Raw genomic sequence first — 27,114 nt, 5'->3', positions numbered from 1 at the left:
GTATGGTGCATTTTCTCCTGTTATACTTGGGAAAATGCAAAGTTTGGGGCTAAAACAACATTTTTGTGGAAAAATCTAATTTTTTAATTTTCACAGTTCAACGTTGTAAAATGTTGTGAAGCACCTGAGGTTCAAGGTGCTCACCACACGTCTAGATAAATTTCTTGAGGGGCTGGTTTCACTAGTGGTCACTTGTGGGGGGTTTCCACTGTTTAGGCACATCAGGGGCTCTCCAAAGGCGACATGGTATCCGCTAGCAATTCCAGACAATTTTGCGTTCAAAAAGTCAAATGGCACTCCTTCCCTTCCGAGCCCTGTGGTGCACCCAAAAAGTAGTTTTCCACTACATATGGGGTATCAGTGTACTCAGTTCATTTTTTTCAGTTTAGTTTTAGGTTTCTGCATTTAGTGCAGGTAAGGATGTGGCCCCCTTTCTTTAAGCTGGACATTACATTTATACAGCTTCCCATTTGCTGTGTTAGGGCCTTGGTCCTGCTAAGCCCTGATTCACACAGACGTCACTATCACACATGGTAAGGTTTTAATACTAGTGGCTAGGACCACACCAAATTTGGGTACACCTTGACGCTGGTGGGCTTTTACGTTTTTTTTTTTATCAAAAACTGTGTTTACTATGAACCCTATGTTAATTATAAGCACTATTGCTTTTACTTATTTACTTACAGCAGGTTATATGATTATTTTGTTTGTGTCTTGGGTTTTGTCTGTTTGATGGCCCGTGTGAACATGCTCCTATTTTGCAAGCATACCAACTTATACACCAGTTAATTTTTTTCAGTTTACATTCCCAAGATGAATTTTTGCTGAGCTTTTTACACTGCATATTTTTTTTTTAAAAATGCAAGTAACCTATTTTATATAATAGGAAACGGTGTAGAAAACCTGCAACATCAAAAAACTCACCAAAAGCTCATCGTGGGAACGTAACTTTGGGCCTCATTCAGACATCAGGTATTTTGATGTCCAAGAAGAACGGACTGAGTTTCTTCAGAGTTTCATCAGAATTTCTTTCACTGATGAGAAAAATAAAAGTTTCTCCACCTTCTCCTATCTATCAGTCAGTGAAAACTGGAAAGCAGTTGGAGGGCGTCGGAATGCTATCAGATTTTTTCACTAACCCATAGATTTGCATTGCCGATTTTGATCAGACACTGGGATCAATATCTGACATGTCTCCGGGATTTTGCACAAATCACTCGGTCCGAGGAAAAGGTCTGACATGTGAACATCCTCATAGAATATCATAGGTATGGGTGCTATCAATGAACAGCACGGCTAGAACTCGTATGTGAAAAATTTACATGTGAATGAGGCCTTAGTCAATGACGTCTTTGCCAAAATGCCATAATGCTAATCAATTTGTCTTGTTCCAAGGCCTTGACTGGACTTCTATTTATGGGGCACACATCTGTCGTTTGGCATGAACAACTTGCTAATTATTGCCAACATCTAATCTCAACAAAAACGTGGCAAAAATGTGTGTATTTTACACAGCGTTTTTCTTGCCAACACATCAGGATTTCCAGCAGAATTTTTTGCTGCAAATCCTAAGCATGTGCACATAGCCTACAAATCCCAGAACCATACGGGGGGACCTAGTGAATTACCTGCAGAGAGCTGGGACCAACGTTACACATGCTACCATCAGTAACACACTACGCCGCCAGGGACTCAGATCCTGCAGTGCCAGACTTGTCCCCCTGCTTAAGCCATTACATGTCCGGGCCCATCTGAAGTTTGCTAGAGAGCATTTGGATGATCCAGAAGAGTATTGGTAGAATGTCATATGGTCAGATGAAACCAAAGTAGAACTGTTTGGTAGAAACACAACTCGTCGTGTTTGGAGGAGAAAGAATGCTGAGTTGCATCCAAAGAACACCATACCTACTGTGAAGCATGGGGGTGGCAACATCATGCTTTGGGGCTGTTTCTCTGCAAAGGGACCAGGACGACTGATCTGTGTCCATGAAAGAATGAATGAGGCCATGTATCGTGAGATTTTGAGTGCAAACCTCCTTCCATCAGCAAGGACATTGAAGATGAAACGTGGTTGGGTCTTTCAGCATGACAGTGATCCCAAGCACACCGCCAGGGCAACGAAGGAGTGGCTTCGTAAGAAGCATTTCAAGGTCCTGGAGTGGCCTAGCCAGTCTCCAGATCTAAACCCTATAGAAAACCTTTGGAGAGAGTTGAAAGTCCGTGTTGCCCAGCAACAGCCCCAAAACATCACTGCTCTAGAGGAGATCTGCATGGAGGAATGGGCCAACATACCAGCAACAGTGTGTGCCAACCTTGTGAAGACTTACAGAAAAATTTTGACCTCTGTCATTGCCAAGAAAGGATATATAACAAAGTATTGAGATGAACTTTTGTAATTGACCAAATACTTATTTTCCACCAAAATTGAAAAAAAAATTATTTCCAAATCAGACAATGTGATTTTCAGGATTTGTTTTCTCATTTTGTCTCTCATAGTTGAGGTCTACCTATGATGTCTATTACAGGCCTCTCTCATCATTTTAAGTGGGAGAACTTGCACAATTAGTGGCTGACTAAATACTTTTTTTCCCCACTGTACATACGGATGGCACATGGACCATGGATCTCAACAGTACTGTTTTCTCCTGTACAGGAATCACCAGGACATGTGAAGGAGGCCTTATATTAAGAGCTTGTGACTGTTACCTCTGACTTCCGGTCAGTCAGAAGTTGCGGTCACAAGACCTCTACCGCTTTTTCCCAGGCGCTGGTATGTGTCACGCTGATGACACATGGATGTCATCCGTGTGTCATCAGTGTGCATGTATGCGGCACACATTTTGTCCATGCTGCACAAAAAAAAAGTGACATGTCTGCTGGTTTTTCACATAGACACACGGTCTATGTGAAAAATCTGACATGTGCGCACCACCATTGAACACAATGGGTGTGTGTATGTCCTTATTTGCGGTTCTCAAAAAACGGATCACATGCGGACATAAAAAACGGACTTGTGAAAGGGGCCTAAGTCTATGAGACCCTCGTTCTGGCTTTCACAGACTTACAGTGAGTTGTAACTTCCAGATCATCCAGCAAACACTGGAGCGATCCAACAGGTCACAAATTGCAGAAGAAGACCGGAGCGGCGCAGAGAACAGAAGAAGACAGCGGCTGATAAGTATAAGACTAAGGACAGGGAACTTAGATTAGTGGCACTACTCCAGTGGTAAATTAAAAAAAGAAATGCTGGAACGGTTCTTTAAAATCCCATTCTCATTGAAATAATTAAAGTCACCATAAACTACCTTTACACATAAAACACTCCACACCCTTTTCACCTTGACTTTTACAGGAAAGTCTGTGTAGTAGTGTGGGCAGGAATGCAGAATGAAGTGAATGTATTGCTCTGAAGCATAAGAATGGCAGACAAGTGGCACTTGTCAGACGCCTAGAGCCATGGCATGCGGGGATCACAAGAGCTCCTTATAAAATGTAAGTCCTTTACCCATTCTCTCCAAGAAGACTTTATGTCTGTATAGATTTATCCAGTACTGTCAAGTATAGCTGGTGTCTGTGATTACAGAGAGTTTGCTGGGTCTTTTTAATTTGTTGATATCTTTGTAAACACTTCCATTATTCATCTTAGGGCTCATACTCATTTGCGTTTAAAACGGACGAGTGCAATCAGCTAAAAAAAAATCGGATTGCACTCTGACTAATCTTAGTCAATGATTCAGTGGTCATCTGCGATTTTTTTCTCAGCTCGGATCGGACAGAGAAAAAAAATTGCAGCATGCTGTAAGTGGCTGTGTATATCGGACGAGACTCGCCAGAGCAAGTCAATGGGTGTGAGAGAAAAAAATAAATAAATAAAATCACAGCGTGAACCATTAGAATAGCGTAGGGTCCATCACATTAGTCTTAACCAGCTGAGGGAAAGCGGACAGCTGGGTGCTAATGTTTATAGCCTGGGAAGAGGGTAATAAACATGAAACTTCCTAGGCTATTAATATCAGCTCACAGTTGTTTACTTAGCTTTTACTGGTTATTAACAAGGGGTGACCCCAAAAAAATTGGTGTGCTGTTCCCCTATTTTTAATAACCAGCAAAGGCTATGCAGACAGCTGCGGGCTGATATTAATAGCCTAGGAAGAGACCATGAATATTGGCCCCCTCCCAGACTAAGAACATCAGCCCTCAGCCGCCCCTGAAATGGTGCATCTATTAGATGCACCAATTCTGGTGCTTAGCCTCAGCTCTTCCCACTTGCCCTGGTGCTGTGGCAAGTGGGGTAATAGTACTGGGGTTGATGTCAGTTTTGTAATGTCAGCTGACATCAAGCCCAGTGGTTAGTAATGGAGAGGTGTCTATAAGATGCCCCCATTACTAACCCCATAGTCAAATGTATTAAAGACACAGACAGAGTAAAGTCTCTTAATTGAAATAAACACACCGAGTCATTTATTTTAAAATAAACACTCCTCACTCTCTTTTACCAATTTATTACTGTAAAATAAAAAAAATCATATTCCTCACTTGTCTTCAGATAATCCTTATGTGATGCTGTCCCACGAAGAACTCCAGCTCTGCTACATATGGATGGTTTATTGAGCAGTGGCATGATGCGACCATTCAGCAAGCCAGGCGGAACACACTGAGACAGGAGCGTGATTATTTTCCTGCAGTGTCTAGCACTGATGTAAATAAGGTCATCGGAGTTTATGGCTGAGGAACCCGGGTCACCTTACTGACGTCACCGCATGCATCGTGGTAAAATTCTCACGCAGTGAGCGTTGATGTCAGTGAGGTGACAGGGGTTCATCAGAAAGAAACACAAAACAAAAAAAAAAAAAATATATATATATATATATATATATATATACAGTGGGTACGGAAAGTAGTCAGACCCCTTTAAATTGTTCACTCTTTGTTTCATTGCAGCCATTTGGTAAATTCTAAAAAGTTAATATTTTTTCTCATTAAAGTACACTCTGCACCCCATCTTGACTGAAAAAAAACAGAACTGTAGAAATTTTTGCAAATTTATTAAAAAAGAAAAACTGAAATATCACATGGTCATAAGTATTCAGAATCTTTGCTCAGTATTGAGTAGAAGCACCCTTTTGAGCTAGTACAGTGATGAGTCTTCTTGGGAATGATGCAACAAGTTTTTCACACCTGGATTTGGGGATCCTCTGCCATTCTTCCTTGCAGATCCTCTCCAGTTCCGTCAGGTTGGATGGTGAACGTTGGTGGACAGCCATTTTCAGGTCTCTCCAGAGATGCTCAATTGGGTTTAAGTCAAGGCTCTGACTTTGCCAGTCAAGAATGGTCATAGAGTTGTTCTGAAGCCACTCCTTTGTTATTTTTGCTGTGTGCTTAGGGTCATTATCTTGTTGGAAGGTGAACCTACAGCCAATTCTGAGGTCCAGAGCACTCTGGAAGAGGTTTTCATCCAAGATATCTCTGTACTTGGCCGCATTCATGTTTCCTTCAATTGCAACCAGTCGTCCTGTCCCTGCAGCTCAAAAACACCCCCACAGCATGATGCTGCCACCACCATGTTTCACTGTTGGGATTGTATTGGGCAGGTGATGAGCAGTGCCTGGTTTTCTCCACATATACCGCTTAGAATTATCACCAAAAAGTTCTATCTTTGTCTCATCAGACCAGAGAATCTTATTTCTCATAGTCTGGGAGTCCTTCATGTGTTTTTGAGCAAACTCTATGAGGGCTTTCATATGTCTTGCACTGAGGAGAGACTTCCATCGGGCCACTCTGCCATAAAGGCCCAACTGGTGGAGGGCTGCATCTCCCTACTGCATCTCTGGAGCTCAGCCACTGTGATCTTGGGGTTCTTCTTTACCTCTCTCACCAAGGCTCTTCTCCCACGATTGCTCAGTTTGGCTGGATGGCCAGGTCTAGGAAGACTTCTGGTGGTCCCAAACTTCTTCCATTTAAGGATTATGGAGGCCACCGTGCTCTTAGGAACCTTGAGTAATGCAGAAATTCTTTTAAAACCTTGGCCAGATCTGTGCCTTGCCACAATTCTGTCTCTGAGTTCCTTGGGCAGTTCCTTTGAGCTCATGATTTTCATTTGGTCTGACATGCACTGTGAGCTGTGAGGTCTTATATAGACAGGTGTGTGCCTTTGCAAATCAAGTCCTGTCAGTTTAATTAAACACAACTCGACTCCAATGAAGGAGTAGAACCATATCAAGGAGGATCACTAGGAAATGGACAGCATGTGACTTAAATATGAGTGTCTGAGCAAAGGGTCTGAATACTTATGACCATGTGATATTTCAGTTTTTCTTTTTTAATAAATTTGCAAAAATTTCTACATTTCTGTTTTTTTTTCAGTGAAGATGGGGTGCAGAGTGTAATTTAATGAGAAAAAAATTAACTTTTTAGAATTTACCAAATGGCTGCAATGAAACAGCGTGAAAAATTTAAAGGGGTCTGAATACTTTCCGTACCCACTGTATACAGTACAGACCAAAAGTTTGGACACACCTTCTCATTTAAAGGTTTTTCTGTATTTTCATGACTTTGAAAATTGTACATTCACACAGAAGGCATCAAAACTATGAATTAACACATGTGGAATTATATACTTAACAAAAAAGTGTGAAACAACTGAAAATATGTCTTATATTCTAGGTTCTTCAAAGTAGCCACCTTTTGCTTTGATGACTGCTTTGCACACTCTTGGCATTCTCTTGATGAGCTTCAATGGTCTTCCAACAATCTTGAAGGAGTTCCCAGAGATGCTTAGCACTTGTTGGCCACTTAAAAAGGTTGGTCAGGGGTGCGGCTATCATAGAGAAATTCAGGATACACCGCTGATAGTATCCCACCATTCCAAGAAATGCATGAAGTTGCTCCTTGGAGACCAGTTTCGGCAAATTTTGGTCAATGTAGCCCAGGCATTTTCCCTTCTTTTTCCCAATGGTACACGTCTCTGGGTTTATGGTAAACCACACTTTCCTCAGTGTATCCAGCATGGCCTGGACTTTCTGCAGATGACTTCCCCAATCTGGGCTGAATATCACAATATCATTGAGGTAAGCTGCGGCGTACTTTTTGTGAGGGGTTAAGGTCCAGTCTATGGTCCTCCAGAATGTAGCTGGTGCTCCTTGCAGCTCGAAAGGAATTCTGGTATACTGGAAGCAACAGTCAGGTGTAGAAGAGGCCGTCTTCTCCTTTGCAATTTGAGAGAGAAGGATTTGGGCGTAACCTTTCGTTAGGTCCAGGGTGGTGATGTATCTGGTGATGTATGTGGCATCCCGGTACCCGTTCTACTGCTGCTAAATGAGATAGTTGTAGTGTGGCAGCAGATTTGTTCCATTTTGTGCACTGAATTAGGGGATATAATACATTGCATTGTAAATTGTACTTCCTTGCATTGTAAATTGTACTTTCCTGCCATCTACTGGCCAATGTATGTATATGAAGTAATGATTTATTCTCCTCACCACAAGTGGCCGTAGCCTCACCACAAGTGGCCATAGTAACAGCTGGGTGGAATTTCCCAGCTCTGGGCTCTCACTCTGACTAAAACGCTGGTAAAAAAAACACTTGTGGGTGTAATGCACATGCCCGGACTGACTGGCGTGTGCGTGTTTAGTGGTTCCACTGTGCCATGAACCGGAGAGTGCCTGGAGGGGCGTAACTAAGTATCTGCCCGATCCGACCAAGGTCGCACGACGGCATACGACGCCAGTGTACCAGGGAGGAACCGAGCAGAGGGACCAGGTGCTACTCCAGGTCAGACTCCGGACACGGCTGTTGACCCACACCAGGGAATACAGGAACAGTCAGGAAAGAGAAGCTGTACATGAACTCTCCTGCTCTCTGGTCATACTGATCACTTCTAGCCAGGACCAGATCCACGTGGCTGCCACGCCACCGACTTTGTTTAAACCTACCCCCTGCGAGAGGGAACGGTGGGATAAAAACTGTGAGCACATCCACACTTTAGTGTGTTTTCCACAGAGAGCCAATCTGTGAAGGTCCCTCCATCAGTTTAATATTTCCTGGACTATGCGTAGCATTTCCTGTACAAGCAAGTGAAGAGCACTCTGCTCCAGCCGCCCTGGACAATAACAATGCTTGTCTTATGAGGAGAAAACCATAACTTCCGTATGCACAATATACTGTGAACTTTGCCTGTAAAAGAGATTGTACCCTGTTATCTCATTCAGAAAAATTGTTATGTTTACAAGTTCACCTGCGTGTCTGGCTGCTTGAGATTGCACAAACATCACGGGCACTCCAAAACCTGCACCCAGACACCACCGCTACAGGAGTGCCAACAGCCCTGCTGTGCCCATCGCGTGCAACTTGCCGTTCCTTGTCCCATTTTATCTTGGGACACCCTGGTTGCCATGCTACAAGGGGGAGCCACACACCTTCAGGGACTTCCGTGACAAGTTGCTGGCTCTCTTTCTGTTTTACCCCCTCTCTCCAGAACAGCAAGTGCAGATTCTGCTGGGTCAGCTTGAGAGTGCTGCTTCCAGGGAAGTTTGATCCTGGCCCCCAACAGAGAAGAAAACGCTTGGACAAATCCTTGTGAAACTGAAGGATGCCTTTGAGGTTACATCCATCTCTGAGGTCAAGATGAGATTCTTTGCAAGACAACAACAGCCAGGTGAGACCTTACGGAACTATGCTCTATCCCTCTAAGAGACTTTCTCCGCTGTTCTAGAGGTTGACCACCATGAAAGTGTGGACGCTGACAAAATCTTGATAGACCGCTTCATAGAGGGGACTCGCTCTGAACTGTCGCAGAGCCAACTCCACATGCTCGCTGCACAACATCTCAGCTTCACCTTTGCAGACTTCAAGACCCTAGCCATCCGTGTCCTTGGCAATGAATATGTACAGGGAAACTATGTCCCCTTTGTTTCTCTAGCTGGGTCTATTACTGCTGCCTCTCCATCTTTCCAGATGACATCGCCAGGTACCATGCAAGCTACACAAGCTGCGCTGACTCCTGCTGTGGACTCCAAGGCATCCATTGAGGCCCGTGTAGATGACATTGCCAGAGGACTAACAAGTCTCTCAGCAGAAATAAAAAAAAATATTTCACCTTCGTGCTCCAGGGAGCAAGCCCAAGACAGAACTTTCTCTCCTGAGCCTCCACCAAACAGTCTACTTCCAGGCAAAGCTGCTCGCCATAAGAGACCATTCTGTCAGCATTGCCAAAGATATGGACACACCGAGGCCCAGTGCTATCAGTTAAACAGGCCACCCCCGAGGCAGAGGACCGCCCCTCGGGAGGAAGAAGAAAAGGTCCAAAGGGAGCATCCATGTGGGTGCCTCACTTCATCTCGCCCTGCCCGCACTTAATTGTCCTGGTAAACAGTGTCCCTCTGGAAGCTCTCGTCGACACCGGCTCACAGGTAACTACCTTTCAGAAGTGGGCATATCTTGAACATTAGGACTTTAGTGACTTAAATAACCCTCCAGATGTCTGGATGAACATTATAGCTAGTAATGGTCAACCCATACCTCACCAGGGTTACTGGGAGCCCACTATTCGGATTGGGGACATTAAGCTCCAAAAACAGGGTGTCATTGTAACTGATGTAGAGGATGAGGGTTTTGCTGTAATGGTTCTAGGCATGAATGTTCTTAGAAATTGTTTTCCAGAAGTGTTGTCTGCCTTGCATGCCTCTCTCCCTACAGCTACATCTTCTGATCAGCAGACCATTCAGCATGCCATCCGTGTGCTTGTCACCCAACAGAAGTTTGCAAATAGCAAGGGTGAAATCTGTCGTGTCCGCATCCTAGACACCCGACCAGTGATTCTGCAGCCTAATTCAGAAACCATGGTTTGGTGCCGTGCCCAACCAGGTATTGAAAATCAAGATTATCAGGCTCTCCTCGAACCAATCCTGCTAGAAGGACAACCATTAGTGAAAGCAGCTCGCAGCATTGTAACTGTCTCCAATGGAAGAGTGCCAGTTCGACTGATTAACTTAAGTGACGCACCTGTTAGCCTTCACAAATTTCATCCAGTAGCGCAGTTCTCTCAACTCTCACCAGAAGACATCATCTCAAGTGAAGTAATGTGGCGCCCCTGAGGGTTCGACCGCCACAGGAATGCTGCACTTCTTTAATGGAGTGTAGTGTTCCTCCTCTGAGGTAAGCCCAGTGTGATGGTTGTGACCTGACCTTTTGCATCCAACACCACACTTCTCCACCAGAGGGAGCTAGTATGCACTAGGTGCTGCTCCCCTGGTTACAGGGAGACTGGGGAACACAAAGTGGTAGGAACCAGTTAGTGGGTGAGGGTGGAGAATTTACAAGTTAGTTGCACTTTAGAATTCATATTTAATTAAAAAGCCATCTTGGTCCTTGGGTCTTCTGGTCCTTTGTCTAGCCCTGGCTAGTCTTCTGGCAGTCTGTCTGTCAAGTGGTCCTTCTGCTAATTAGTTAATTAGTTGGTCGTACTGTGCGGTCAAAATACGGTGTGTAATGTGACCTCCCTCCGGGAGCGCAGATCCTGTGTGGGCCTGCGCCGGCCAGGGACACAGCCCTCGTACCCTGGCCTTGGGACGAGAGGTAGGTTGCAGACAAGGAATGTCTCAAACCGGCCGAGGACCAGGATCAAGAAGGCCCGGGAGCTTTAGAGTGTAGCTCCCCAGCAAATGGGTCCCGGGGAGGATGCAGACGGAGCGGAGTACGCCACCTATCCTCGCCTACCTGATCTATTCAGAGGGATTCCGGCTGCAAGAGGGGTACCGGCCCCCGACACCCGACCTTGCACTCCATGTCCTGGATGGGAAAGCCCGGTTAGGCCCTAGGATCCCACCGGGCATCGGATGGAGAGGAATTGCCACCCGTGCCCTAGTCCTGAGAGGAGCTCAGAGGGAGACCTGGCCTATCTACACACGCACAGACGGGAAAGGGTGAAGTCTGTAGTGCAGGAACACTCTGGTGTAGGGTCGCTACCGAACACTGGACTTTCTCGGAGGTAGTCGGACCCCCGACCCTGGTGGCCGCAGGACTCCGCGGGGAGCAGGGAGTCACCTTCCCGCTGTCATGTCTAAGTGAGTAAAGCCTTGGAAGTTCACCCCTATGGCCTCTGGACTGTTCATTATGCGCCATACCATGCAACGCGGTGCCCGTACTCCCCGCACTACTACTCCCCCCTCCATCCTGTTTGCCTGCCCTGAGGCCTTGCTCCGCCTGTGGGGAGCAGTGAGAACTTTGGCCGCCACGACACCAGGCCTCGGCGGACTGTAGCGGCGCTGGTGACCCTTCACCAGGCACCACAGGTGGCGTAGTCGTTAAAATAAGCCCCTCAACCCGGAAGAGCCCACAACATCTTCCTTTTCATGTGACGGACCTGAGTACCGGTCGGGTCCGGGTCACGGCTACATCCCATCTCTTCGTCACAGTGCCCGACACCGAGTCCCCCCCATCACCCAGGGTAAACTCAAGACCAAAAAGGGCTCCTTCGAGAATTGAGGCGTCACAGTAACAGCTAATCAACATTCCACCCAAGCTGCCCAAGACAGTAAGAAGGTTACTTCAGACCCCTGGTGGACTGAGCTGAATGTGGGAGATGCCACTACTTCAGTAGAGTCAATGGAGTTCTGAACATTGCCAAACGTTATCATCAAGCATTCAGTAAGCACTCATTGGATTTCGGTAAGACTACTCTTACTCCTACTCCTCCCATCAAGGAGCGACATCATCCCCATACCACCTGCGAAGTACCAGCCTGTCAAGAAAATGCTTCAAGACATGAAAGAGGCTGATATCATGCGTGAAAGTCAAAGCCCTTGGGCCGCACCGCTGGTCCTTGTGAAAAAAAAAGATGGCTCCATCAGTTTCTGCATGGATTACCGAAAGTTGAACAACATCACACACAAGGATGCCTATCCCTTGCCACGAATTGAAGAGTCCCTGACTGCACTCGGATCTGCCTCCTGCTTCTCTATTCTTGACTTAACCTGCGGATAATCGCAAGTTCCCATGGCACCAGAAGACAGAGAGAAGACTTCCTTTACCACACCAATGGGGCTTTTTAATTTAACTTTATGCCTTTCGGGCTTTGCAATTCCCCAGCTACGTTCCAATGGCTAATGGAGAGATGTCTTGGCCACAAAAATTTCCAGAGTGTCCTCCTTTACCTTGATGATTTCATTGTCTATTCCCGGACATATGAAGACCACATTCACTATCTGTCTGAAGTCTTCAAGGTACTAAGCCAACATGGCCTCAAAATCAAGCCCTCCAAATGCCACTTGCTAAAACCACGAGTAAACTACCTTGGACATGTGGTAAGCACGGAAGGGGTACAACCTGACCCTGATAAAGTTGCTGCAGTTCAGAACTGGATAATCCCCAATACCGTCAAAGAAGTTCGAAGCTTTTTGGGATTTGCAGGCTACTATCGCCCCTTTATTCCTCACTTTGCTCAAGTGTCTGAACCACTTACTAAGTTGCTACGGATGTCCCAAGGAAAACTACAACTGAAGGCTTCCAGTAGACTGGACAAATCATCAAGAACAAGCATTCCAAACACTGAAAGCCCTTCTTACCCAGCCACCTATCCTGGCCTATCCTGATTACACTCAGCCATTCCTTTTGTATACAGATTCTAGCCTCCAAGGGCTAGGTGCTGTTTTGTCCCAGGTCCAGGACAATAAGGAACTTGTGATTGCTTACGCCAGCTGCAGCCTCAGAGGAACTGAGAAGAATGACAGCAACTACAGTTCGTTCAAGCTTGAACTGCTTGCACTTGTCAGGGCTATTGCAGAAAAATTCAAGGATTACCTGGCTGCCGCGCCCTTTACTGTCTACACAGACAATAATCCGCTAGCGCACCTGGAAACTGCCCGGTTGGGAGCTATGGAACAACGGTGGGCTTCACACCTAGCGAACTACAAATTCACTGTCAAATACCGCAGTGACAAATCAAATGTCAATGCCGATGCGTTGTCCCGACTGCCTGTTGGAGAAGAACCACCCCGAGATGACATCTGGGAAAAGGTAGAAATGCCTCCTTTCTACTCAAGGTTTGCCCAACAGAGTGCGATCACTGCCTCTGCTGAAAAGGGAGAATCTCATTCCAAGCCACCTGTTGAATCTCTTCAAGAACCTTCCCTGTGGAAGAAATTACAAGAGAGCAGACTCCTGGGAGAACTTCATGACTTACTTACTACTGGACGAGTTCCAACCCGGCTAAGACAAGCTCATCCTGATGTGGAACTTACCCACCTCTGGAGACAGAAAACACCTATTTGTCCAGAAAGGGCTCATAATGAGAAACACTTTGGACCCTGTCTCAGGCGACAGACGTCACCAAATACTCATTCCCCGGAGAGAGGCTTCAAGGATGATCTGTGCATATCATGATCGCTCTGGCCATTTTGGTGTCCAGAAAACTAAAGCTACCATCCGCCGAAGGTTCTACTGGGTCGGTATGAGAGGAGACATTGAAAGTTGGTGCAGAGAATGTCCTGCATGTAACATCACAAAAGATGGATGCAGAGATCAAAAAGCGCCCTTGCACCCTATCAAGCCACAAAAAACAGGAGAAATTGTTGCTCTTGATCATGTGAAATTGGGCCCAACTCGCTCTGGCTATATATATGCCCTCACAATGGTCAACCATTACACAAAGCTTGCCGCTATTGCTCCTGTCAAAGATCTTACAGCCAAAACTGCAGCTGAAGTCTTCTAAACCGAATTTATCCAACACTATGAATGTCCAGACCACATCCTCACTGATCGTGGACCTGCCTTTGAATCTCAACTTTTCCACGAGCTGTGCAAGTACAGAGATTGCAAGAAACTGCATACCACTGCTTACCATCCACAAGGTAATGGACTATGTGAAAGAGTGAACCAATTCATCATCAGTATGCTGCACACTGCTTCTGCCACCAAGGGAACTGAGTGGCCTGAGATTCTGAAAGATCTTGTCCACATCTACAATAACACCACCCATTGCTCAACTGGCCATACTCCATTTTATCTGATGTTCTGCCAGCAAGGCCAGTTGCCTTCAGACTTGGCTCTAGGTGTACAAGTACCTGACACCATTATTCCTTTTCCACAAACAGACTGGGTGATTGAACACCGCAGACGTATGGCGGAAGCCAAAGAAATTGTTGATTCCCGCATGGAAGAACCCCAAAAAGACAACAAGAAGAAGACTATAATCAACATGCCCATGCCAAACCCCTACAAATTGGCGACCAAAACAACCATTGGACTGGAAAATTGGATCACTTTGGGAAGTTGAACCGTACACAATAACTGATATACCCTTTCCATCGTCTAATGTGTACGAGATATCCAAAATTGGTTGGAAACCCCTGATGGTACACAGAAGCCGCCTAAAACTGTGTCTCAAGGAAGAACTCCTGAGAGAGTCACCACTACCCAAGTCAACTTTGATTGGAACACAGAATCCTCCAGATTCATCAGAAAGACTGCCGAGCCTCGCTGAACTTATCTTCGCTCCACAATTTGCGTTTCCTGGCTATCATCAGTTCATTCCTACCTCAACAGAGAATAATTTTCTTCCAACTGAAGAAACCACAGAACCTGAACTAAACTCCAGCCAATGGACAGTACCTTTGAGGCACACTGAGCGGAGTACCAAAGGTATCCTACCTGGTAGGTACAGGGACTAGTTACTTCACCATATATCCTTCTTGAATGATATGCCCTTTTGACATTTATGTACTCAGATTTACCATATTAATATGTGGTTTTTTTTTCTAGTTAATATAACAGTTCAAGGACTGTGCCTGGCTTACAAAGCCAAAATATCTTAAACTTCATTAACCCCATTTTTATGTAACAGTATTACTAAGAATGTTGTTTATGCTCATGTTTATCTACTATTCCATTTTTCCTAGGTATGGACATTTACATCAAATGCCTAGAGACTCTATCCCAACAATGTTTCTGAATATTTCTCATGTTCACATCCTACGTTGGTTTTACTAGTAATTATTCCATTTTGCCATGCACTTGTGTATAGCACTTTGTCCTCTATATCCCTAAATTTGTCATTTGTACAAGGCTTCACCCTCCAACTATTCGCCGAGGATGGCTTTTCTTAAGAGGGGGAGTTTGTGGCATCCCGATACCCATTCTACTGCTGCTAAATGAGACAGTTGTAGTGTGGCAGTAGATTTGTTCCATTTTGTGCACTGAATTAGGGGATATAATAAATTGCACTAGAAATTGTACTTCCTTGCACTGTAAATTGTACTTTCCTGAAGTTTTTTCAATGCCAGTCTACGCTGAGGGGACATTATTCCTCACATAATCTCCTTCACAAAAAAAGTGAAGTGTCTTCTAGTCAGGAGAGAGAAACAGTACATGGACTCTCCTGCTCTCTGGTTATACTGATTGCTTCTAGCCAGGACCAGATCCACGTGGCTGCCACGTCACCGACTTTGTTTAAACCTACCCCCTGCGAGAGGGAACGGTGGGATAAAAGCTGAGTACATCCACACTTTAGTGTGTTTTCCACAAAGAGCCAATCTGTGAAGGTCCCTCCATCAGTTTAATATTTTCTGGACTATGCATAGCATTTCCTGTACAAGCAAGTGAAGAGCACTCTGCTCCAGCCGTCCTGGACAATAACAATGCTTGTCTTATGAGGAGAAAATCATAACTTCCGTATGCACAATATACTGTGAACTTTGCCTGTAAGAGACACTGTACCCTGTTACCTCATTCAGAAAAATTGTTACGTTTACAAGTTCACCTGCTTGTCTGGCTGCTTGAGATTGCACAAACATCATGGGCACTCCAAAACCTGCACCCAGACACCACCACTACAGGAGTGCCCCTGGGGGGTCCTATACCATCCACAAGTGCCGTCTCCCACTTCTGAAATTGTTGTGGACACGAGGGAAGCATTGAGGGGTCTAGTGACCCACTTCTGCTACCGTGACATCATTATCTGCTGCCAGTAAGGCTACACACCCCAGCTGGCCCTTCTGCAACATCTGGCGCCTCCCCAGTGGCCCACCACATTAGCTTCTCTAAGAGATCATCAATGCGGGGCATTGGATGCGCATCACATTTCGACATCACATTTAGCTTCTTGTGGTTGTTGCAGAAATGCGACTCTCCCGCAGGCATCCGCACATGTGGTTCCGTCAGGATTTCATGTTCAACCACCTATGTATGTCTTGGCGACTCCAAGAACAGGTCCCGGTTCTGCTGAAGTAGTTCTCGGCACTGTTGTTTCTGGGCTGGTGACTGTGTCTCTGCCACTGTGACATCCTCAGTGTCCCCTTCTGGCTTGTCCAGCTCACATGGAGGATCACCGGGTCCTTTTGTTGCCCTGCCTTGGTGGAAATCGGCATGAGAGGATTTTGGAAGAGAGAAGTGGTAGCAGTTAACTGACAGGTGGGACAGGACTTGCAATATCTTAGGATTTCTCTGTGAAATCTGGGCCAATAGAACCACTGCATAACTTGGTCATGAGTTTTGTCCACCCCCAAATGGTCAACTCAGACATGTGAATGGGCCCTAGCCATCACCCTTTGTCCATCGGATCCTGGTACCAAGAACTGCTCCACTATCTTCCCCCTCACCTTATTAACTTGGTACAATAAGTCCCCACTCAACATAAAATAGGGAAACCTGGTGTCAGCTCCTGACTCCTGTGCTATGCACTTTATGACGGTTACCTTATTGAATGCTTCTTTCAGTGATAGGTCTCTATGTTTGGTGAACCCCAAATTTTCTCTGGTCACCTCTATCTCAAGAATGTCTGCCTCAAGGACTACTACTACCACACCGACCTCGTGGGACTCAGTACCTTGGTCCGTTTCAATGACCACTCTGGCCACCGGATAGTCTTCAGCATCCCCGTGAATGCAGCGGATGCCAACCGTCTTCCCAGGGATCAATTGCAGAGGGAGTGTGGCCCTCACGAGGGTCACCAAACTTCCTGAGTCTAGTAGTCCAGTCATTTGCAGGCCATTCACTGTTACAGGACAAGTTTTGAGCCCCTTGCCGGGTGGACAGTCCACAGTGCAAGCTGGATATGCGTAAAAGGAACACCGGCGTCCCATGCTACAGTCCATTTGCTCGGTAGTCAGGGGACAATGGGCTGCTATTTTGACCTGGACGGTGACATCTCCAGCAAATTACATCCCCTGATGAGGACCTTGGCATGACCTCTGCTGCCTCCTTCGACTTTGGACGCCCCACCCCTTTTTTAACCTCTGCCCGCCATATAGAATGGGTTGCCTCCCCACGGACCCGTCAACCCCCTGATACCTTTCGACCAGTCAGACCAAGTCATCGCCATTCCGGGGATCTCCCTGGGCAACCCAAGTCCGCATTGGGCTCCGAAGGGAGTGCACGAAACGGTCCATTACAACTCGCTCCACCACCTGCGCTGGGGTAGAGGACTCCGGCTGTAACCACTTTTGGATGAGGTGGAACAGATCAAACATTTGGAGCGAGGAGGTTTGTCATGGTGATATGCCCAGTGGTGGACCTGTTGTGCCCTGATAGACATTGTCACCCCCAAGCTCGCCAAAGTTTCTGTTTTCAATTTTTCAAATTCTTTGGCATCCTGTAAAGCCAAATCATAGTAGGCTTTTTGTGGCTCCCCCGTTAAGTATGGCGTCAGGACTCCAGCCCACTGCTTTGGCGGGAGTTTCTATTTATCGGCGACCCTTTCAAAAATTATTAAAAAGGCTTCTATGTCATCACCTGGGGTCATTTTCTGTAAGGCTATCCTCACCGCCTTCCGGACAGAGAAATCATCAGCTGACATTGGAGTTGGAGCTGCTGCCATGCCACGAACTGCCTCTGTGAGTAAATCAATCTGCTGCTGCTATTGTCGACTATGTTTCTCGTACTGTTGGAGTTGCTGCTGGTGCTGCAGCTGTTGCATAAGCTGCTTACCTGTCTCCTGTTGTACCAACTGTTCCTGATGCTTCTGCTGCTGCTCCCGATGCTGTTGCAGCTGTTACAGGTGCTGCTGGTGTTGGCTTTGGACCAAGTGCCTGATCAGCTCCTCCAGTTTGTCTGACCCCTGTTCCATGCTCACAGCCGCCTTCACCCAGGACATGCAGTCTGTCCTCAGCCGTCACACTTGCTTCCAGGAGATCTTATCCCCACTTCTAACACCAACTGTGGTAGATCAGATCACTTGGTTGCACACAGATGTACATAGGAACACTGTCTCTTTAAATATTCTGCTTAGTTTATTAAGAGCACTGCATAAACTACAGCAATGTTAGCAAAAACAAACACGGCATTCCTGGCCTAACAGGAAGAACAAAACATAACCATAACATATGGCACAGTCCTTGTTGCTACGGATAACCACCCGCTTTAGGAACAAACAACCCAAGGTATAGCTTTCCTTAACATGCACACCACAGCTCCTGAGCTTCTGCCCCCAGGCCCTCCCCACTCTAAATGCTCTGAAAGGCTGTGATTTTATCCTCTAAGTTCCTTCCTCTCTACAGGTGTTTAATCACCCTAGCACTAAGATGGCTGATTAACCCCTTTATATACTTCGTGTGCTTGAACACTTTTTCTATGTTTCTATTACTGGAGCTAACAATGTTAGTGTTACACATCTTCTCTTCAGTACTTTGCCAGTGACCTTGTTACAATATATATATATATACTAGCTATTGAACCCGTTCTACGCCCGGGTGGCGAGCATTTTTATTGGTATATGGTCTCCCATGTTGGTATGTGCTGCCCCCCTCCTGGTATTTGTGCTGCCCCCACCATCCAATCCCGGTATGCATGGCACCCCTCATCCCCAATCCCGGTAGGCGTGGCTCCCCTCATCCCCAATCCCGGTATGCGTGGCTCCCCTCATCCCCAATCCCGGTATGCGTGGCACCCCTCATCCCTATTCTCGTATGCGTGGCACCCCTCATCCCTATTCTGGTATGTGTGGCACCCTCATCCCCAATCCCGGTATGCATGGCACCCCTCATCCCCAATCCCGGTATGCGTGGCACCCCTCATCCCCAATCCCGGTATGCGTGGCACCCCTCATCCCCAATCCCGGTATGCGTGGCACCCCTCATCCCCAATCCCGGTATGCGTGGCACCCCTCATCCCTATTCTGGTATGCGTAGCACCTTTCATCCCCAATCCTGCTATGCGTGGCACCCCTCATCCCAGTATGCGTGGCACCCCTCATCCCTATTCTGGTATGCGTGGCACCCCTCATCCCTATTCTGGTATGCGTGGCACCTTTCATCCCCAATCCTGGTATGCATGGCACCCCTCATCCCCAATACCGGTATGCGTGGCACCCCTCATCCCTATTCTGGTATGCGTGGCACTTTCCATCCCCAATCCTGGTATGCGTGGCACCCCTCATCCCCAATCCCGGTATGCGTGGCTCCCCTCATCCCCAATCCCGGTATGCGTGGCACCCCTCATCCCCAATCCCGGTATGCGTGGCTCCCCTCATCCCCAATCCCGGTATGCGTGGCTCCCCTCATCCCCAATCCTGGTATGCATAAAACAGTTATACTCACCTTTCTTCTCTGTACTCCAGCGCTGCAGCGTCCTGTTCTGCCGGAGGCCGGGGGAGGATTGCGGCGACAGAGCACCGCGCTGTCCGGCGCCATTTTGCTGAAGACACACTGTAAATGTGTCTTCAGTAAAATGGCGCCGGATAGCTCTATGCGCCGATCCGACGTCTCAATCCGCTCCCGGTCTCCGCTGAAGAGAGGCGCCGCGGCAACGCTCCTCCCAGTCAGGTAAGTATGGCGCCGGAGATCGCAGTGTGCGTTCAGTGCCTACGCATACTGCGATCTCCGACGCCACACACTCCTCTTACCTGTAACGGCTGGATGCGGTCTTCTGCCTGGAGCCAGACTGCGCGTCACGCATGTGCAGTCTATCGAGGCTTCGGACAGAGACACGCATCCCCGGTTATATTATAGAATATATATATGTGTATATATATATATATATATATATATATATATATATATATATATATATATATATATATATATATATATACAGTACAAACCAAAAGTTTGGACACATCTTCTCATTTAAAGATTTTTCTGTATTTTCATGACCATGAAAATTGTACATTCACACTGAAGGCATCAAAACTATGAATTAACACATGTGGAACTATATACTTAACAAAAAAGTGTGACACAACTGAAAATATGTCTGATATTCTAGGTTCTTCAAAGTAGCCACCTTTTGCTTTGATGACTGCTTTGCACAATCTTGGCGATATTTCCCGCTAGGCTTCAAATACTAGATATACGAGTCACTGGGTATACAGTGTGCTCGTCGCTCTGGTCGTTTCCATTCCCTAAAGCCCCAGACCACACCCTGTACCGTACATCTGCGCTGGAAGTAACAGCCCACAGGAACAGTCATCTGCTACAGGCAGATCGTCTCCAGCCCTGGTTCGGATCTGGTCATGGGCTTCTACTGGCACTGCTTACGGTCTTCCACTGGCGCTGCTTACGGTCTTCTACTGACGCTGCTTACGGTCTTCTACTGGCGCTGCTTACGGTCTTCTACTGGCGCTGCTTACGGACATCTACTGGTGCTGCTCGCGGTCTTATACTGGTGCTGCTTACGGTCATATACTGGCGCTGCTCAAGGTCTGTTACTGGCGCTGCTTACGGTCTTCTACTGGCGCTGGTCACGGTCTTCTACTGGCACTGGTCACTGTCTTCTGTTACGGATCCGGGTGGTGGAACCTCTGTGCTGCGGAGCAAGGAGGGACCAGAGGGGCGTAACTAGGTATCAACTCGGACTGACCAAGGTCGTATGGCGGCTCAATCGACTCCGTGACCAGGGAAAGACCGAGCAGAGGGACCAGGTGCTACTCTGGGACCGACCTTGTATGAGAGCAGGTGACTCCCACGGGTCAGAAGGCAGGGACTGACCGGTACAGCAGATGAGCACGGCAGGCAGGCTGACGGGTGATCCGGGAAGACGGACTGGCAGACACGGCAGGTAACAAGCAGGAGCCTCCAGGTAGGCTGGCTGGTAGTCACGGCAGGTAACAGGCAGGTGCTTCCAGGTAAGCAAGCGGGCAGGGCCCATAGACAGACTGGCAGACTGGACTGTAGACAGACTGTCGGGCTGGAGAGTAGACAAGCTGGCGGACAGGACTGGTAGTCAGGCTGGCGGACAGGACTGGTAGTCAGGCTGGCGGACTGAACTGGTAGTCAGGGTGGCGGACTGAACTGGTAGTCAGGGTGGCGGACTGAACTGGTAGTCAGGGTGGCGGACTGAACTGGTAGTCAGGGTGGCGGACTGGACTGGTAGTCAGGCTGGCGGACTGGACTGGTAGTCAGGCTGGCGGACTGGACTGGTAGTCAGGCTGGCAGACTGGACTGGTAGTCAGGCTGGCAGACTGGACCTGAGGGCTGAAGCAGAGTTTTACACACAAAGCTACAACCTTGCACGGGTACCTCCATTTTGGAGGAGGTGCCTTTTGTATGAGAGGTCCTCCGGCCATTGGCCGGGGACTCCTTAGGATGGCGCGCACGGCCCCTTTAAGAGGGAGGGAGCGCGCGTGCGCCCTAAACACAGTGCCCGGGAAGCTGCGTGCACCGGCAGCAGAAGCAGGAGTGCCGGTGGACGCCGGGCGGCGAGCGCGGCGGTAAGAGGGACGGCGTCTCTGCCTGTCAGGGGGCAGAGACGCCGATACTACATCTTCTACTGGCACTGCTCATGGTTTTCCTCTCAGCTCAGGCCTTCTCCGAGATCTGACCGCCCTCGGACCCTTCAGTGTTGATGGTGGCTGTAAGCCCACTTCGCTCCCACACGACCTGCCTGTTACTGACGCTGGCACCAACTCTCCTCTTCTTGGCCAGGCCTTTTATATTTATGCAACGCAACTGTCACCTGACCCAGTGTCTTTTCATTTCCCTTCCTGTGGGAACATACACTTCACCCGTAGGTTCCTACTAATACAGTTCTTTTTGCTTTCACTTTCTCTTTTGTCCTTGACCAGCAGGTGGCGGTGTTTGCCCACCGATACTTGCCTATAAACACTGTTATGTGTGTCCTGTCATTTGTCCACCTCTTTACAGTTACGGCCACAGGTGTGTTACATAGAAGTTTCTATGTGGAGCCTGAAAAAATGCAGGTAAAGAACTGAAGTAGCAAAGATTTTCTGTGTTATAAAAAAAGCAGCAAAAACACGGCTTCACATCTGCACCAAAAAAACTCATCAAATAAGGGGGAAAGGCCTAAAATGTAATAGCCAGAGTAGACACTTGCAAAAAAAATTCAGCATTTACGCTATGTGTGAAAATGGCCTTACAGATGTGTTTGGAAAAATGCCATTTTAATGAAACTAAAGCTCGTCTCACAAAAAAACATAAGTAAAAATGATAAAGTGTGTGCACAGTCTCTAAGATTCCTGCAGTATTGTGGGCGAGATACTTTGTGGCATTTGCGCAGTAATGGCTTTCTTCTGGCCAGGGGCGGACACAGACTGTAGTGGGCCCCTGTGCAAGAATTTTTTGGGGGCCCCCCCTGCCCTTTATAGGGGGCATGATGCCCCCCCCCGTGCATCTCTCATTTCCCCGTGCATCTCTGATTCCTCCCACTACTAGTTAATTAATTGTATTTAAAAAAAATAAAACTTGTTATACTTACCCCCAGGGCCGGCTCCAGGTTTTTGTGGGCTCTGGGCGACAGAGTTTCAGTGGGCCCCTTTAACACATATCACGATTCATGATGCACAGATACCGCAGAGAAATATATATATATAGTACAAGGCCAAGGATTTCACTTCTTACATTACATGAGCGATATCTATTGTAAATTCTACAAAAGCTCAGAAACCGGTGAATCCTCGCAGCGCACATTGCAGACCGGACAGTATAGTCCTCCATACAATATTATGGGCCCACATAGTCCTCCATACAGTATTATGGGCACCATATATTGCTCCATACAGAATACTGGTCCCCATATAAAGCTCCATACAGGATACTGGCCCCCATATAACGCTCCATACAGAATACTGACCCCCATAAAATGCTCCATACAGAATACTGACCCCCATATAACGCTCCATACAGAATACTGGCCCCCATATAACGCTCCATAAAGGATACTGACCCCCATATAACGCTCCATACAGAATACTGACCCCCATATAACGCTCCATACAGAATACTGACCCCCATATAACGCTCCATACAGAATATTGGCTCCCATATAACGCTCCATGCAGGCTGTTCCCCCCTTATAATGCCCCATTACACGAGCGATATCTATTGTAAATTCTACAATAGCTCAGAAACCGGCGAATCCTCACAGCGCACAGTGCAGACTGGACAGTATAGTCCTCCATACAGTATTATGGGCACCATATAATGCTCTATACAGGATACTTACCCCCTTATAATGCTCCATACAGGATACTGGTCCCCATATAATGCTTCATACAGGATACTGGTCCCCATATAACGCTCCATACAGGATACTGTCCCCCATATAACATTCCATACAGAATATTGGCCCCCATGTAACGCTCCATGCTGGCTGTTCCCCCCTTATAATGCCCCATGCAGGATGACACCCCCCTTTTAATGCCCTATGCAGGATGTCACCTCTACCCCCCATAAAATGCCCCTTGCAGGATGTCACTTCCCCCCTTTTCAATGCCCCATGCAGTATGTCAGACCACCCCCTCCCTTATAATGCCCCATGCAGGTCACACCCCCCCCCTTATAATGCCCCATGCAGTATGTCACACATACACCCTCCTTATAATGCCCCATGCAGGATGTCAATTCCCCCCTCCCCCTCTTATAATGCCCCATGCAGGATGTCACTTCCCCCCTTATAATGCCCCATGCAGGATGTCACACACACCCCATATAATGCCCCATGCGGTATGTCACCCCCCATAAAATGCCCCATGCAGGACGTCACACCCACTCTCCCCCCACCATATAATGCCCCATGCGGTATGTCACCCCCCCCATATAATGCCCCATGCAGTATGTCACACACACCCCATATAATGCCCCATGCGGTATGTCACCCCCCCCATATAATGCCCCATGCAGGACATCACACCCACTCTCCCCCCACCATATAATGCCCCATGCGGTATGCCACCCCCCCATATAATGCCCCATGCAGGACGTCACACCCACTCTCCCCCCACATTATAAGGCCCCATGCCCCCATGCATAAAAAAAAAAAAAATCAAATACTCACCTCACTTCTTACCTGATGCTGATCCGGACTCCACAGCGTCGCCCGCGTCTTCCCGCTGTGACAGCTCAGGAGAGATCGCGCGCGCTGTAAACATATCACCGCGCCCTCTGACCTGAGACGTCACAGTCAGAGGACACGGAAGACGCTGCGGAGGCACGGGGAGTGGTAAGTATTGTGCCGGCGCCGTCACATGACTGGAGATGTCCCTGCGCTCAGCATGGGGCCGGGGGCCCATGCTGAGCGCAGGGACATCTCCGGTCATGTGACGGCGGGGGGGCCCTCATGAGGAGACGCACAAGACGGGGGCCCCAACGGGGCTCCGAGGGGGCCCCGACAGCCCGGGCGCCATGCTGGAGTCAGGGCAGTCATGCCCTGATGGCGGCCCTGCTGGAGGGGCCCCCTCTCCCTCGGGGCCCCTGTTCAATGAACCGGCTGCACGGGCGGTAGGTCCGCCCCTGCTTCTGGCGACTCAGCCATGCAGCCCATGTTTCTTCAAGTGCCTCCTTATTGTGCATCTGGAAACAGCCACACCGCTAGTTTTCAGAGAGTACGGGATTTCAGCTGATGTTATTTGTGGGTTTTTCTTTGCATCCCGAACAATTTTCCTGGCAGCTGTGGCCGAATATTTTGTTGGTCTACCTGACCGTGGCTTGGTTGTTACAGAGCCCCTGATTTTCCATTTGTTAATGACAGTTTGAACGCTGCTGACTGGCATTATCAATTCCTTGGATATCTTTTTGTATCCCTTTCCTGTTATACAGTTCAACTACCTTTTCCCGTAGATCCGTTGACAATTCTTTTGCTTTCTCCATGACTCACAATCCAGAAATGTCAGTGGCTGGATGAAAGATGCAAGAGCTGGTCTGGATCCCATAAACTCACTCAGCTTTTATGCACACACACTGATTACAAGCAAACAGATCACCGTTGAGGATGTTACCTTTAGTAGCCATTCAAACCCATTTGTGTCAAATTCTGTGCATGTTATCAGGCCAAAATCACCAGGGTTTGTGAACTTTTGATCAGGGTCATTTGGATGTTTTTGGTTGTCATTAAGATTTAAAAAGAGAAAACACAGTAGTTTGACAATAAATGGCTTCACCCAACCAATAGCCATGAGTGGAGAAAAAGTTGTTTTTATCATTCATATTCTCCGGAGCAAGGCCTTTGTCACCACAGAGCGGCCGTGTCCGGGCGCCGCTCTCCACCTGCTACTCCTCCCTCAGCTGCTCTCCTACACAGATGCCTCACTAGTTACTCCTCGAAACTAGAACACAGGACGCGTCACTACTTAGAGTGACACTGCTCGCCACCAATCAGTGCGCAGCACCTGCTGAGCTGAGTGGGCGGGGTTACCAGGGACCAATGAGCACAGGCGAGGGGCGGGGATTTTCGGGACATCAACAGTCGGGCTGCGTGACAGCAGCTCAGTGTGGTCGGCGCTGGCTGTCATTACAGGTCGAGCTGCTGCAGGACCGGCCTCTGTTCACATGCGGCGCTGGGATCCACCATACAGGTATTACTGCTCCCGTTTTCAGTCAGCTGTGCGACATATTCATGCAGGTGGCTGCTGCGGTTAGGGCTGTGATGTTACATGCGGTACCGTAATGTGCTGTCTGCACAAGTCACTTGTAGGGTGAAAAGTTATCAGAGCAAAGAAACTTACAGCCACTGAAAGTGAAAGGCCATGGCCGAGAAGTGGTTAGAGGGGTCAGTGACAGTCTGGGGGGTCTGTGGATAAGCAGGGGACCCTCCGGGAGTTTATCAGGATTGTCACACATTTCTGACCTTGTTCACATCTAAGTCATAAAATGTCATTGATGGTTTTAGTTTTGTTTTTTTAAATATTAAAGTAAAAGCGGCTAATATAAATCTAGTGATCAGGTTTTATGTTGCTAACTTTTGTTTTACTTAAATATATATAACCACCCCCACCCCTCTACTTTTTACAGTAGTTTTCTTAGGCTATGTTCACACAATGTGTTTTTTCAGTGGTTTTTTTTTTTCTGCAGGAATACCTGATCTCTTGGCAGGAGGTTTGTTCAGGATTTTTCTTTGTTTTTGTTTTTTTTATGCTTTTCACTGTCCTTTTTCTCTTTATGCATCTGCATAAAGTTCAGTGAAAAAAAAAAATTCACAGACTTTGCTGGTACTGTAAAATGCAGCTAAAAATTTGAATGGAAAAAAAAAAAAACGCTGAAAAAATGCAATGTGTGAACATATCCTTAAGGTTGGAAGGTATCCCCTATCCATCGGATAACTTACTGGTCGCTGGGGGTCTGACCACGGGGACCCAGGGTCGTAACGACTGCGACTGGGCCCGTGCGGGTGATCGGTCCTCCTAAGTCAGCACAAACTTCAGCTGGATGTGCGTCCTGGGGCGCAGAGACCCGTCAGGTCTGTGTGCTGCAAAATGCGCTGCTGGCCAATCAGAGGCCAGTAGCTGATTTCGGTGTGCAAGTGATTGGGGGGATGCATGGCATGGACGTTATGCGCTCCTGTCACCTGCACGTTTTTTTTTTTTTTTTTTTTATCCTATGCATGAAAAAGCGCCAGGATGGAGGACATATACCAGGATGGGTGTGGGTCGGTCCAAATCTTACACCATGGCCCATCAGACAACTACCGGGACCCCATTGATCCCAACTGTGAATGGAATGGGTGTGCACTACACATGATCGACCACTTCTCCAGTCTCGCACCCCAGGTCCTTGGGATCGGTGGGGTTCCCTGTGGTTAAAGCTCAAGTCATTGTGATGTTATTGCTATCTATAACTTCCAAACTTGAGAGAACCCATTTAACCCCTATGAACTCTGGATAATTTTTTTTCCCTTTTTTCCTCCCCTTCCAAGAGCCATAACTTTTTTTTATTTTTCCATCCACATAGCCGTATGAAG

At 47.5% G+C, this 27,114-nt stretch overlaps 1 protein-coding gene across 3 annotated transcripts in view; it reads left to right on the top strand.

Annotated features, from left to right (window-relative positions):
- The first annotated feature begins 3,356 nt into the window (after window positions 1–3,356).
- SLC46A3 (solute carrier family 46 member 3) overlaps window positions 3,357–27,114 on the top strand; it is a 57,927-nt gene continuing 34,169 nt past the window's right edge. Inside the window, exon 1 of one of the 3 annotated variants that reach the window (XM_073662482.1) lies at window positions 3,357–3,492. The gene's annotated coding sequence lies outside the window, so the exon portion shown is untranslated. Of the gene's footprint in view, window positions 3,493–25,593; window positions 25,733–27,114 lie in introns of those variants that run through there. The other 2 variants (XM_073662479.1, XM_073662481.1) reach the window with 2 other exon arrangements.

This window comes from Phyllobates terribilis, unplaced genomic scaffold (assembly GCF_046119375.1).
Source record: "Phyllobates terribilis strain yellow unplaced genomic scaffold, ASM4611937v1 Scaffold_2__4_contigs__length_985480577, whole genome shotgun sequence".
In the NCBI taxonomy this organism is placed as follows: Eukaryota; Metazoa; Chordata; class Amphibia; order Anura; family Dendrobatidae; genus Phyllobates; species Phyllobates terribilis.
The sequence above is the reverse complement of the archived record's forward strand: the minus strand, read 5'-3'. Positions and strand labels throughout refer to the sequence as shown.